The following is a 12,998-nucleotide window of genomic DNA, read 5'->3' on the forward strand; positions in this document are numbered from 1 at the left end:
GAAGATTAAGTTTTAGTGTGTTAAATCTGTATATAACATGTTAAATGTTAAAAGGTTTGTTGTATATAGTTTCTGGTATGAATGCATTCAGTCAGTTGAATTATTTTTCAATCGACTGATTTCACTTAAGTCAAGTGAAATCAGTTGACTATACGAAAAATTCAATCGACTGTTTTCACTTAAACCAGACTATATAAGCTGTGTTTTCGCGAGCAGAGGTGCGAATATGAGTTTTTCTGAACGAAATCGTGTCATTCATCTTTGGGAAGCATTTTCTCTCTGAAATACACAACTGCAACTCGTGTTTGAAGATCTTGGTTGATCTTGGAGGCATTTTGGCTTGTGAGTAGCTTGAAGAACACATGTATGGTGTGCTAGGGACAGTCACCATCAGGTTTGGACATTCTTGTGCCTCTTGGTGGTTTGCCTGATGTGATTTCAGGTCTGCAAGTGTGATTCTTGTAGGTTGTGGTTCTAGATTTTTGTGTGAGTCAAAAGTCTTGTGTGTTTTGTGTTCAAAAGTGTAATCTTGGTGTTTGATTTGTAAAACTTTTGAATATAGTGGAAATCAGACTCAGGTTGTCTTGGAAAACTAGATGTAGCTCTGTGATCGAGTGAACCAGTATAAAAACAATTGTGCATTCTTCTTTCCCTCATCTCACTCTCTTTGAAACTCTTTAAAAACTCAAGAAAACCAAGAAATTTGATCTTTGGTGTGATTTAATGCGTTCTTGTGTAATCTGAGGCTTTATACTTGTTATAAATATTGATTGGAACATGTCTTGGTTGTAAAAGATTGTTGTTTGAGTTGAATTTGAAAATTCTGTATTCTGCATAATTCTCCAGTATTTTAGCCGACTGTTTTGTATTTTTAATCGACTGTTTCATAGCATCAAGAACAATTTAGTCTGTTGTTTTATATTTTAATCGACTGAAAGTGTACTGGTCTGCTGCATTTACATCCAAACTTTCCAGTCCATTAGATTCAATTGAAAAAGAGTTTAAGCTTTCGAAAAAAGTTTTATAAAGCCAATTCAACCCCCCTTCTTGGCCAAACTCACTATTTCAAAACTAACACTTTCCTCATCAGGAAAAGTTGTAGTTTCGAGGTAAGGGAAGGTAGGATTTGTAAAGTTTTTGAAGTATCTTGTTTGTTTTTGGTTCCGATTCATGTTTAAAATGTCTGGTTGATGTTTCTGTTTATATTGAAATGAACTGTGTGTGGTTTGATATGGATTTCTAAGTTTGCAAGTGTGAACAAGTGAGAAATCTGCTATTCTCGTCCAATTGAGCAAAGAACAGAAGAAACTCACCTTTGACTTTGTTCGAGTTGTCGCTCAGGAGGGAAACTGCAGTTTTGAGCAAAGAGCAATCTCGCTCAGGCGAGAAGGTCTCGCTTAAGCGAGAACTCGCAGAACCTCACAGTACCCACTGTTCGAGCTCTCGCCCAGGCAAGAATGCCTAGCTTAAGTGAAAATTTATAGCTTGAGCAAGATTGGTGTAGGGAAGTGTTTATTTACTTGATTTCTTCTATTATTGGCTATTTTACTCCTCAAAAGTATGATATATGATGTTGTGAATGTATGATGCGGTGTATTGGCACTGTATTTAATATGATTAGTATGAGATGATAATGTTCTAAGAGATAAGATGTGGACTTGGTGTGGGAATTTCATGGAGAAATCCCTTTTGATGATCAAGCAGTGTGTGTAGTGACTTAAGATTAAGTACTTAAGTAAGCTTGCATCCTGACACTCTAATGAATCAGTCAGACTCGCATAGAGTAGATTGGTTCATGTGGTGAGAGTAGCAGGAAGTCCTAGTCTCCAGGCAGAATAATGACCTTAGATGATCATGGACTAACCTTGTGTGTGGTAGGGTGAAACCTATTGGCAATGGCTCCGCAGAGCAGTAGAGACCACCACAAGTGCAAGCAACCAATGAATCCGATTTCATTTCATGTATCCGGATAATTGAGCTAGAGGGTCTTTTATTGATTGCTATCACATGTTATTTGTGCTTAATAACTTATCTATTAAAAATTATTTTCATTAGCTTACCCTTGTTGTGTTTTCCTTTTGCAATGATCACCAATTTTGGTATGAGCAGGTGTAGAGACTCCTGATGATCGTACAGGTGGTGGAAATGCTGTTGTTTAGACTAGGTTTTAATTATTGTTCTTTTGAGCATTTTTTTAGAGAACTAATCTTTGTAATTCCTTGCTCTGATGAGTAAACCTTTTGACAGACTGTTTTGTGTTTCTAAGACTTGTTTATGACATGGTTATGTGTCCATGATATTTTTGTTCCAGTATATTTTAGATAACTATAGTGGTAAGTCCTCTAAAATTTTATGTCACATGCTCTATTTTGTTATAATATGTGATGTTTTATTTATTAAAATTTTTTAATAAATGGGATGTCACAACTTATATATATTACATCTAATATATAATAAATATAATATTAAATAATGTCATGCAGTTAATTTTTTTAATATTACATTTAATATTATTATATACATTCAATGCAATATATATAAAATTAAACATAATATTTATTATATATACTATAATTTTGTCAAAAAAATTATTATATATACTATAATTTTGTCAAAAAAACGTTTACAGTTGGTATTCAATTTTTTTCTGATTGACTGAGGTGTTGTTTTCAGTTTTCAATAAATTATATGTTAATTGTTTTGTAATTTATAAAAAATAAATCAAATTATATTTGTATTTATAGATAAATTTAGTATATTTATTAGAAGAATCAGTTAAGTTGTGAAATATTTATTATTATATTTAAAAGGTAAAATTATATTAACAAGGTTTGTTACAAAAAATTTCTTTATAATTTTTTAAAATGAATTTAAGTTTTTCATAATTTAAAGTCATTAATTTAAATTTTCTTTTACATTTTTATTAAAGAAAAATATGGAAAATATTAAATAACAGTCATTGTAATTACTAACTACAAAATTAGTCATATAATTTTTAGTTTAGTTATTTTTTCAAATCCTACTCTTAGATCAAAAGTACTTCTAGATAAATTATATGTACAAAAGTCTCTATGATAAAAAAATATTATATTTTATTTATATAAATTTCATGCTGTCATCAAATTTTAATAAAATTGGTTATAACAATATAAGATTATAATTCAACAAATTGAGAATTTATGTAAGAAGAGGTCAATGAACAGATATGAGGTCAATGTACAAATTTTTTTCGTCTTACATTTCTTCTTTCAAACAAATGTCAAACTACTATGTAATCCATGTTCTTATTTACAACAGACTATTTCCACTTTAATGTATCACACTGATAGTATGAAAAAATATGGAAGATGAAGAGCCTGAATATTATTGATAAAAGGAAGTAAAAGTTAAATGTACAAAAATGAACAGAAATGAACTTATATACTAACCGTATACAACTATGCTACATACATACATCCTCCTCGTGGGTCTTACCATCAATATTCTTCCAAACTCTATCATTCCTGCCACAATAAAATTCTCACTAAGCAACTTTTGTGTTCTTGTTCGACTTGGTTGAAGAGATTAATCGATAAATATCCTGAATAATTAAATTTATTTTAAAAATTTATAAAATAAAAAATATTGAAAAAAATAAAAAAAATATTATAAAGCAATATTGTTTGATATCATTTTGTACTTATTCATAATTTTATCCAGTATCATGTATGCATCATTTTGATGAGAATTTTTTTAATTAATTGTAGGAGTTATATAAACGTTGTTCTAAATTTTATCATTCATTTTCATTTTAAAAGTAATAAATTAATTTAAAGAAAAATAATAAAAATATTTTAGTTTTAATTTTAAATTTGTGTTTTAATCTTTTTATTTTTATATTATCTAATTTTTACTGGTTAGAAAGACATTCTTTGCCTTAAGAACCCATATCCATTAATTCTTTCACCTCTCTTTTGAAATGAATTAACAGTCCAACATTTCCTACTTACTTTCACCTCTCTTTTGAAATGAATTAATAGCCAAACATTTTCTACTTTCACCTCTCCGTGTTATTCTTTTCCGGATTTAGATTCTTTGCTGTATTTTTTTTTGTTATGGATGGTTGAATGGATGATATTGAAAGTCAAACAACATGATATTCAAAGTCAAACAACATAGTTAAGCATCACCACCACTAGTATTAAGTTAAATAGATCGTGCATGTTTAGAATTAATGTAAGTCAGGCCTAGAACTACTTAGTTTAACCTATCCAACACTAACGTACCTTTCACTTGACAGAGGGGGTCATGCCCCCCAATTTTATTTTTTATAATTATAATTTTTTATATATAATATTAAATATACATTTTAAAAGTTTAATATTTTCAATATATTTTATATTCTAATTTTTTTATACATCTATATTTATATATAAAAGAAATACTTTTTTTATACATCTATATTTATATATAAAGGAAAAGTCCTTTTCAATTTTACCTTTTAAATATTTTTTAACATTAAAATAATTATTTTATTAATATTATCTTTTAAGTGATTATTTGTTTAATTTAACTATTTTTTGTTTGATTGTTTTTTAAACTTAATAATTATGAATGAAAATAAATTTAAAATTATAAATATTATTTGTATTTAATTTTATAGAAATAATAATTATTGTTAATATAATTTTTTTATTTTTTATTATCATAAAAAAGTAAATACAATATTTTTACTAGTGTATATAAAAAATTTTGATATTACTCTTTTGGTTCCTATTTTCGTTCAAAAATATTAAGTTGGTCTTTCAAATATTTAAAGTCTCAATTTGATCCCGATTTTTTTAAAATGATGCAATTTGGTCCTTTTTCGTTAATTTCTTTTATCAAATCTAAGTTTTTTTTTATCAAAATTGAAGTTGTGAATAAGTATGTTTACTTGTTGGTATAATTAACATAATCCTAGTGTCAACTTTGTTGAAAAATCTTTGCAACACTTCAATAAATTTAACGAAAAGAACCAAATTCCATCAATTTTTAAAAAATCGGGACCAGGACAAAAAAAAAAAAACTAGATGACCAACTTGACATTTTTGAAAAAGACATGGACTAAAAGAGTAATTCAACCAAAATCTTGGTACCCAAAATATTGGTTAAAGATTCATCACTGCTAACAAATCTTAAACTGCATAAATATAAGTGTTACATAATTTCTTAATGGATTAGCAACTTATCTAATGGATTATCGAAATGCACTACAACTAATGCAATCAAAATTCAACCATGATAATCGATTAGGTAAAATTTCTAATCTATTAATCTCACCATAAGAGTTCTCTTTTTAAAACAAATTTCAAATTCATTTTGAAAAACACGAAACTTAGAATCAAAAACTTGATTTGAGAAATTGAGAAAAGATAATTCTTAAGTTTTTGAGAGATTACTTTGCTGGGTGTTTGAAGAGATTAAGGATGGACTTAATATTGGGAGATCAAACTTGACATTAGGGACCAACTGTCATTTTTGCACAACAATAAGTGTATTTGTTCCTTTTCATTTTGAATTTTATTCCTTTTCTTTTTGAATTACATATTTTTTTTCATTGTTATTCACTGTGTAGATGAATGTCTAGTTGCAATTGTATGAAACACTCCATCTAGGGATAGTTCTTGATTAGTGAATCAAGTTCTTTGTGTCATTAGAGTCTCTAGGATTATTTAAGTGATCTTATAATTCTTTGACCTTTATTGATTTAGTGGAAATCTTATAAGTTTGGATTGCTTAAAAGAAATTGAATGTAGATTCATCTTGAATCAAATCAGTATGAAAATATGTTGTCTCCATTCTTTCCTTGTTAAAAAATGTTTCAATAATCTTTCAAATTCCAGTAAATCTTGAAATACCAATTCAACACCCCTTGGTTGGTATATATTAAACATATCTAATTTAATATTAATCCTTTATTGTGTCTTTAAAATACAGTGATAGACACTTATTTTAATATTTTAAAATTAATTAAAAAGTTTATTAAAGTACCAACATAAAACATAGTATATTTTGAAAACTCAACAATAAACAACACAAAAAAAATTGTAGAGAATCTTGACTCATCTTTTCATCCCTCTCCCTCTTTAGAAATGGGCTAATAGGGCTAATAGCCCAAGTTTCTACATTCACAGTCCCTTTTTTTCTTTTAATACTACCTAAAACATTCTTTCCACTCAGAAGGTGCCACATGTACCAACTTTTTCCTCTTCCCACTCACTGACTTTTTTTCTGTACACTCATCCACACCCATCACTAACTTTCCAAAACCATATCTTCTTTCATCACATGATTCCCAGACCAACGGCACTACCTTCATCCCAATTCCGAAAACACACATCTCCATTGATCATCATCACCTACACCTCCATGATCTCAATCATCTCTACAATGTTCTCCCTCCATTCATTTCCATTCTCCAACTTCATGACACACTCACACACACACACAGGTATGTATCTCCATTTCTTAGACATTCACATAACCACCATCCAATTTTTCACACCATTTCTACAGAACCATCACAGCTTCAGAACAAGTTTCACACACCATCCCTTCATCCTCTCCATCCTATTCCTATTTTTCGTTTTTCCCATTCAGATTCCATCACTCATCTCCATTAACTGATATTTCGAAACACACATTCACTATCATCTCCTTCATCTTCATTTCATTTCGAAACACACAACACCACCAATGCTTACCTCCATTATCCAACTTCATCTCCACAAATCTTTATTACCAACTTTATCTGCACTCGATCAATGATAAAAAAAACAAACAAACGGGAATCTTTCGATACAGCCAACTGTGGAACTCTCGGGTTCGTGACTGGCGCCGAGATGTCGAGGCGGCTTGGCGGCGGTGATGAAGCTTTTGGTTATGGAGGTGAGCGGCGGCGACAGTAGTGTGTGGCACGGCGGCTGTGGACCTGGCTCGTGTGTGCCCTTGCGATGAAGGAGAAAGAATGGAGGCATTGTCATTCCCTTTTGCGTTTTAGAGAAAATGAGGAGAGAAGTCACGTGCCACCGGTTTTCAGCAGCGGTGGACTGGTGGTGGCGGCTTGGCTCCACGGAAATGGAGGTGCGTCAAAGGCCCTTGTGGCTGCTGTGGTCTAAGCTCAACGGAGATGGAGGTTGCCCTCACGTGAGAGAAGAAGATGAAGACCCTTATATCTTGGGGTTCTGAAGAAAGATGAAAATTTGGATCAGGACAGGTGTTTTACTTCGTGCACCCCACCCCATCTTTTTCTCTCAATCCATTTACTCCATGAAGACCGTTGTGACTTGGAATTTTCGAGAAGGAAAATTATATTATGTCACTTTTTAAAGGGTTTTGTACATTGAAAATGAGAAAAATAAAAATAAAAAATTACTTAAAAGATGATACTTAATATTTTAAGAGAAAATTGTTAAAATTTAGTAGTTAAAAAATCATTTTTGAAAAAAGAAAAAAAATTGGGTCTGAACAAGTGTTTTACACCTACTCCCACGTTTTCTCTTACAACTTTTTAATATTTGCACCCTTTTAGTTTTCTGCACTCCTAGTCTTCACTTTATTTGCTGTTGGGTCTATACTGTTTGCACTCTTCCCGCACACTTCATTGTTAGGGCTTTAATTTTCTGCACCGCTATTGTCATGGTGCACCCCATGTTTGTCTTAATTTTTTTTGTTATTGTCTTACTCTACGGACCCCTTTTAGTTCTTTACACTTGTATGCTTGTTGGTAAGACCATGTTTTATCGCTAGCTGCACTTGCACATTCACACCACATGTTATTTGTTCATTGCAGCCTGTTTTTACTATCCTCGTAGCCCCTTGTTATGGTTTGGAAATGGGAATGATATACATGTTTCATTCTCGTACTCACCATAATATCTGTTTCTGTCTAAATTATTAAAATACTTATAGTCTTATTTTGATAGTCTCATTTTTTAAGTAAAATTCTCACATTAAATGGGTGTAGATATGAGACATATTTAATTTTTTCAATTGGGTATTAGGACGAGGATGTATATATCTGTCTCTGATCTCCATATCCTTGTTCCTGTTAAATTATTAAAATACTTATAGTATATTAAGTAACATTTTATATATTTATATATAAATATATACTTCTTATTTTCTATTTTTTTAAATTGTTTTGCTTGTCATAAAATCCATCTACATCTCCAAGATATTTTTTTACTTATCACGACTTGTATGCAATTATGTTCAAATGATATATGTCAATTAAATATTTTTAATATCTAACATTTGAATATTTCTACTATTTTATAATATTTTTATTTATTGTATATTTTATTTTCACAAGAGAATGTTTAACATTCTTAATTTAAGGGTTCAATAAGATAAACATTTCATTTACTAAGTTATATAGATAATTTATCTTTTTTATTCTATTAGTATTGATTTTTATTTTATTTGAAAAACTATTTTGTTTTGCTAAAACAATTTTCATTATCTTCCAACCAACAACTAGATTTATATTTGAAAAGTTGTTTTAAATCTGCAAGGTATTTTTCATCTTATCATATTTTTTCTATTGTGTGATTTCATTTAATGGCTTCTCAAATTATTTTTAAGACACACATTTGATCATTTTTTTAATATTTATTTTTGTTATTTAGAATACTATTTTGATATTTTTTATATAATTATTTTTATTTTTTAACTCATCATCATGCACGCAATTTTATCATTGTAATTGTATAAATAAATTTCATTTATTATAATATTATAATTTAATGTAATTGTCATGAATTTTTTTATCACCATCCAATATATTTTGAAGTTCAAAAGATCAAATATCTATGTTAAATTCTATTATTATTAGTTTAATCTTTCTTTTTTTGATGATTTTTACAAAGTGATGTATTATAATTTTTATTAGTGTATAAAAAATAGATTAGTAAAATTTAAAACATTTAAGGAAATAGGCATTTAAAATATTTTTTAATTTCAATATTTGTTTTCCTTTTATACTTTTTAAAATATATTTTTAAATGTTATCATCTATCAACAGTTGCAAATTATAAATATTTTTATTCTCATGAATTTTTATTTGGTATTCTAATTTAAAAATTATATAATTATAATTTCTTTCAAAGTATTTAAAATTAAAGAAATTACTCTCCATTTAATATTGAATAATTGATAATGTTATGTTCCTTTAACTGAAATTTTGTATTATTTTATAAAAATTAATTAATTGATATTAAAATATTAGAAAAGCGGATTTGGGTATAAATATATACCCGGTAGAAATATGAATGAGACAAAAATTTATAAGTGTTGAATTTAAACATGGAATGAGAATCAACTTTTATCTAAAGATAAGTATGGAATAATAAAACTCGTCTGGTTTCATCTATGTGTACTTGTACGAACATTGTGTTGTACGAAATTGTGTACGAACATTGTGTGCACTAAATTTCTGCTTGTTGCACCTCACATTTTACTATTTATAGTCCCTTTCATTTACACTCTATCTACTGTTTGTACCACGGGATTTCACTATTTACATTTCCTTACTTTTTTTGGGTTTAATTTCTATCCTATTAGTCATACGTTTACTTTTTTATTTAGCGTTCTATATTTTCAAGTGTTCACCAAATTTATTAAATATAAAAATAAATATGCTTTAAAGTAATATTAAAAATGTATTTTTAATGATAATTAATAAAAAATAATAAAAATATGAAAAAAAACATTTTTAAATAATTTAGAACCGCTTTAAAAATATTTCTAATTTGGTTATTTTAATATTTTAAAACTATTTTAAATCTACTTTTAATTTGATTATTCCAAGATTTTAAAATCATTTTAAATCCAATTATAATTTGATTATTCCAAGCACTGGCGGATCTTGATTAATATTTTAGAGAGAGTCAAAATAATACAATCAAACTTTTATATTTTAATTATTGTCCCTAAGATAAAGATAATAAATGCATAATTTAGTATAACCATAATTATTGTCATTTGTTTTTTCATATTCTTGAACTCATTAATAATTTGATCAAAATTAAAATTTTCAGTTATTTCTTTTTCAATATAAATAAACAAAATGTCAGCAAAAAATTCACCTACCATCTTTATTCAACAATCTTGTTTTAATATTCTTCCTTACAAAAAACAACTTTTCTATTATATTAATGACTCACCTCTAATACTTTGAACTTTAAGAAAAAACAAGTTATAATTGGACAATTGAGTGAGTAGTATCATGGTTCAAAATATATGTGAAAAAGTTGAGTTTGTCTTGTTTTCATCTTCACACAATTTCCTTTTTATCATTTTTAAAATATAATTTGTTCTTTTATTCTTTACCATTATTTTTTTAAAGACTAAGACTAAAGAATAATTTGTCATAATCTAATAAAAAATTGAGGCATAAATACTAAAATAAAAATTCATGATAATTAAGCTACAATTACAAATCGGTTATGAAAAGAATACACAACACAATATTTTTTTTTCTATATTCTTAAAAATGAATATACAAAAAGTTTGTTAGATAAAAAATAATTTTAATTATTAAACTAATATTTCACTATCAAGTAAGACAAAAAAAAATATTTTTTTCAAGAAGGGAAGAGAACATATAAGAGATAAGAGTAGAGACAACGATTATTTTTCTCTTTAAAAAAAAAACAAGCAAAAGTAAAATATGAGAACAATATGTGAGAAACTCAGGAGACAAACAAAAAATATCTTAATAAATTTTTTTATTCTTTATTATATTTGATTTTAAATTTTATTATCAATTAATATTAAATATTATGATTTATAAATCAAATAAAAAAGATTTAATTTAATTTTATTTTATTTTTGACATACTACACATAATTTAAAAAAGTTTAAATACTATACATAATTTAAAAAGTTTCAAAATCTTTAATTGCATAAATTATAAAAAAAATCAAATTTTTTTAGCATACATAATTTAAAAAACTTTGAAAGTTTTAAATACATAAATTTAAAAAAAAATAAAAAATTTTGGGGGTGCCATGGTCTCCCCTGCCTCTATTATAGTCTGTCACTGATTCCAAGATTTTAAAATCACTTTAGCTACACTTCTAATTTGGGTATCTCAATACTATGAAATCACTTTAGATGTACTTCTAATTTGGTTATTTCAATATTTTGAAACCACTTTAGATGCACTTCTAATTTGGTTATTTTATTATTTTAAATCACTTTGGATACACTTCTAATTTAGTTGTTTTAAAATTATTTGGAATTCTTTTTTCAATTTTATAATGTTGTGCTTCAAAATATTATATTAAAATTAATTAAAAAATAATATATTAAAACTTTTTCTATCCCCAAATGTTTTCAGCTTATAACTACGTGGTTCCTGAGTTTTCATCATGAATGGAGACAAGTAGGACCAAGGTTAATCATTTTCAGGTCCAAAAAATATATATTTTGTTTCTTTTATACACTATTTTATTCTTATTTTTGGGAAAATAAATATTTATAAAAATCACACCTGTTTTGCATATTTAATTAAATGTAGTCGCTTATGATAGACGTTGTAGGGTGCTAATGGTGAAGCCCACTTCTGTTTTTAAAATTTTTGGGCCCAGTTTGATTAAACAAGCCTAAGATCAACCCACATGTTTCTTTTCAGAAAGAGAACTCTTCAGCTTTTCCTACTCAGCTTCTCTCATTCACTCAAAAAGAACTCACCTTTCTTTCTCTTCTTTGAAGTAGAAGCTGAGTTAGGGCCCTTGCAAAATCCTCCTCCAAGCTAATTGTTCATTTTCTCCTGGTAAGTCAACCCTAACTTCGCACTCTCTCATTTTCAGCCTCTGAAGTCTTATCTTTGTCTGAGTTCCATCAAAGTCTCATGTTTTCTTCCCTTGTGTTCTTGCATGTTAGCTTCTTAGGCTGTATTTTGGGTTTTCTAGTGCTTTTCACTTGGAGTTTTCTTCCCCTCAAGTTTAGCATCAGTCAAGATAAGGGAAGCTAGAACTCAAAAGCTTTTAAAGTGATTTTTCTGGTTTTTGCCTGAGATTGGATATTGAAATGTACTGGATTGATGATTGTATGGAATTGAGTTGATTGCATGTTTTTTTGAACTGGAATTTCTAATTGATGCATGTGTGAGCAGGTGAAGAGTCTTTTTTTCTTGCCCAAGCGAACAACTCTCGTCTAAACGAGAATAATAGAAACTCACCCTTACTTATGCTTGAGTGGTCGCTTAAGGGAGGAGTCTTAGCTTTTGAATGAGAGTAATCTCGCCCAGGCGAGAAGGTTTAGCTTAAGCAAGAACTTGCAGTGCCACTGTTCGAACCCTCGCCCAAGCAAGAAGGGTTCGCTTGAGCGAAAGAATCCCTTTCGCTTGAATGAAAACTTCTAGTTTGACAGAGATTCGTGAAGGGAAAAGTGTAATTGTTGGTTTTGTTTCATGATTGATATTGATTTACTTTTTAAAAGCACAAAGTATGATGTCATATATGTTTTAGGTATAATTGGTCGCATAATACCCAGTTTGGTACTGAAGTTTCTAATTGGTACCCGGTTTAAAAAAAGTCTCAATTACGTACCCAAATTAGTTTAAGTGCACCAATTGAGTCCAAACCGTTAAATGTTCAGAAACAACGTTTAGAAAGTGGTGAGGTGGTAGTGCAGAAAGGATACGTGTCAAATAATAACACATGAGTGGTTGAAATTATAATTGTACAGCGATCACGTGGTATTTACATTTAAAGGAGATTTGCCCCCATTTTTGTTGTCTTCTTCCTCCCGTATGTTCTGCCCTAATTCAGTTTTTTCTTCATCAATATCCGCACAGTAAGTGGTGCCCTAATTTCGTTTGTTCTTCCACTCGTTTTCCAATTCCGCAATGTCTCGTAAAGAAGGTTGTTCGTGTTCTTCGTGGGGTTCCCAACAGCAGAGCGTCTCCTCGTTTTCGTTTCGTCGATCCACATCTGGCAGCAGAGGGAAACGCTGTCGTCTCTGGAGAG

This window comes from Vigna unguiculata, chromosome 1, assembly GCF_004118075.2.
Source record: "Vigna unguiculata cultivar IT97K-499-35 chromosome 1, ASM411807v1, whole genome shotgun sequence".
Taxonomy (NCBI): Eukaryota; Viridiplantae; Streptophyta; class Magnoliopsida; order Fabales; family Fabaceae; genus Vigna; species Vigna unguiculata.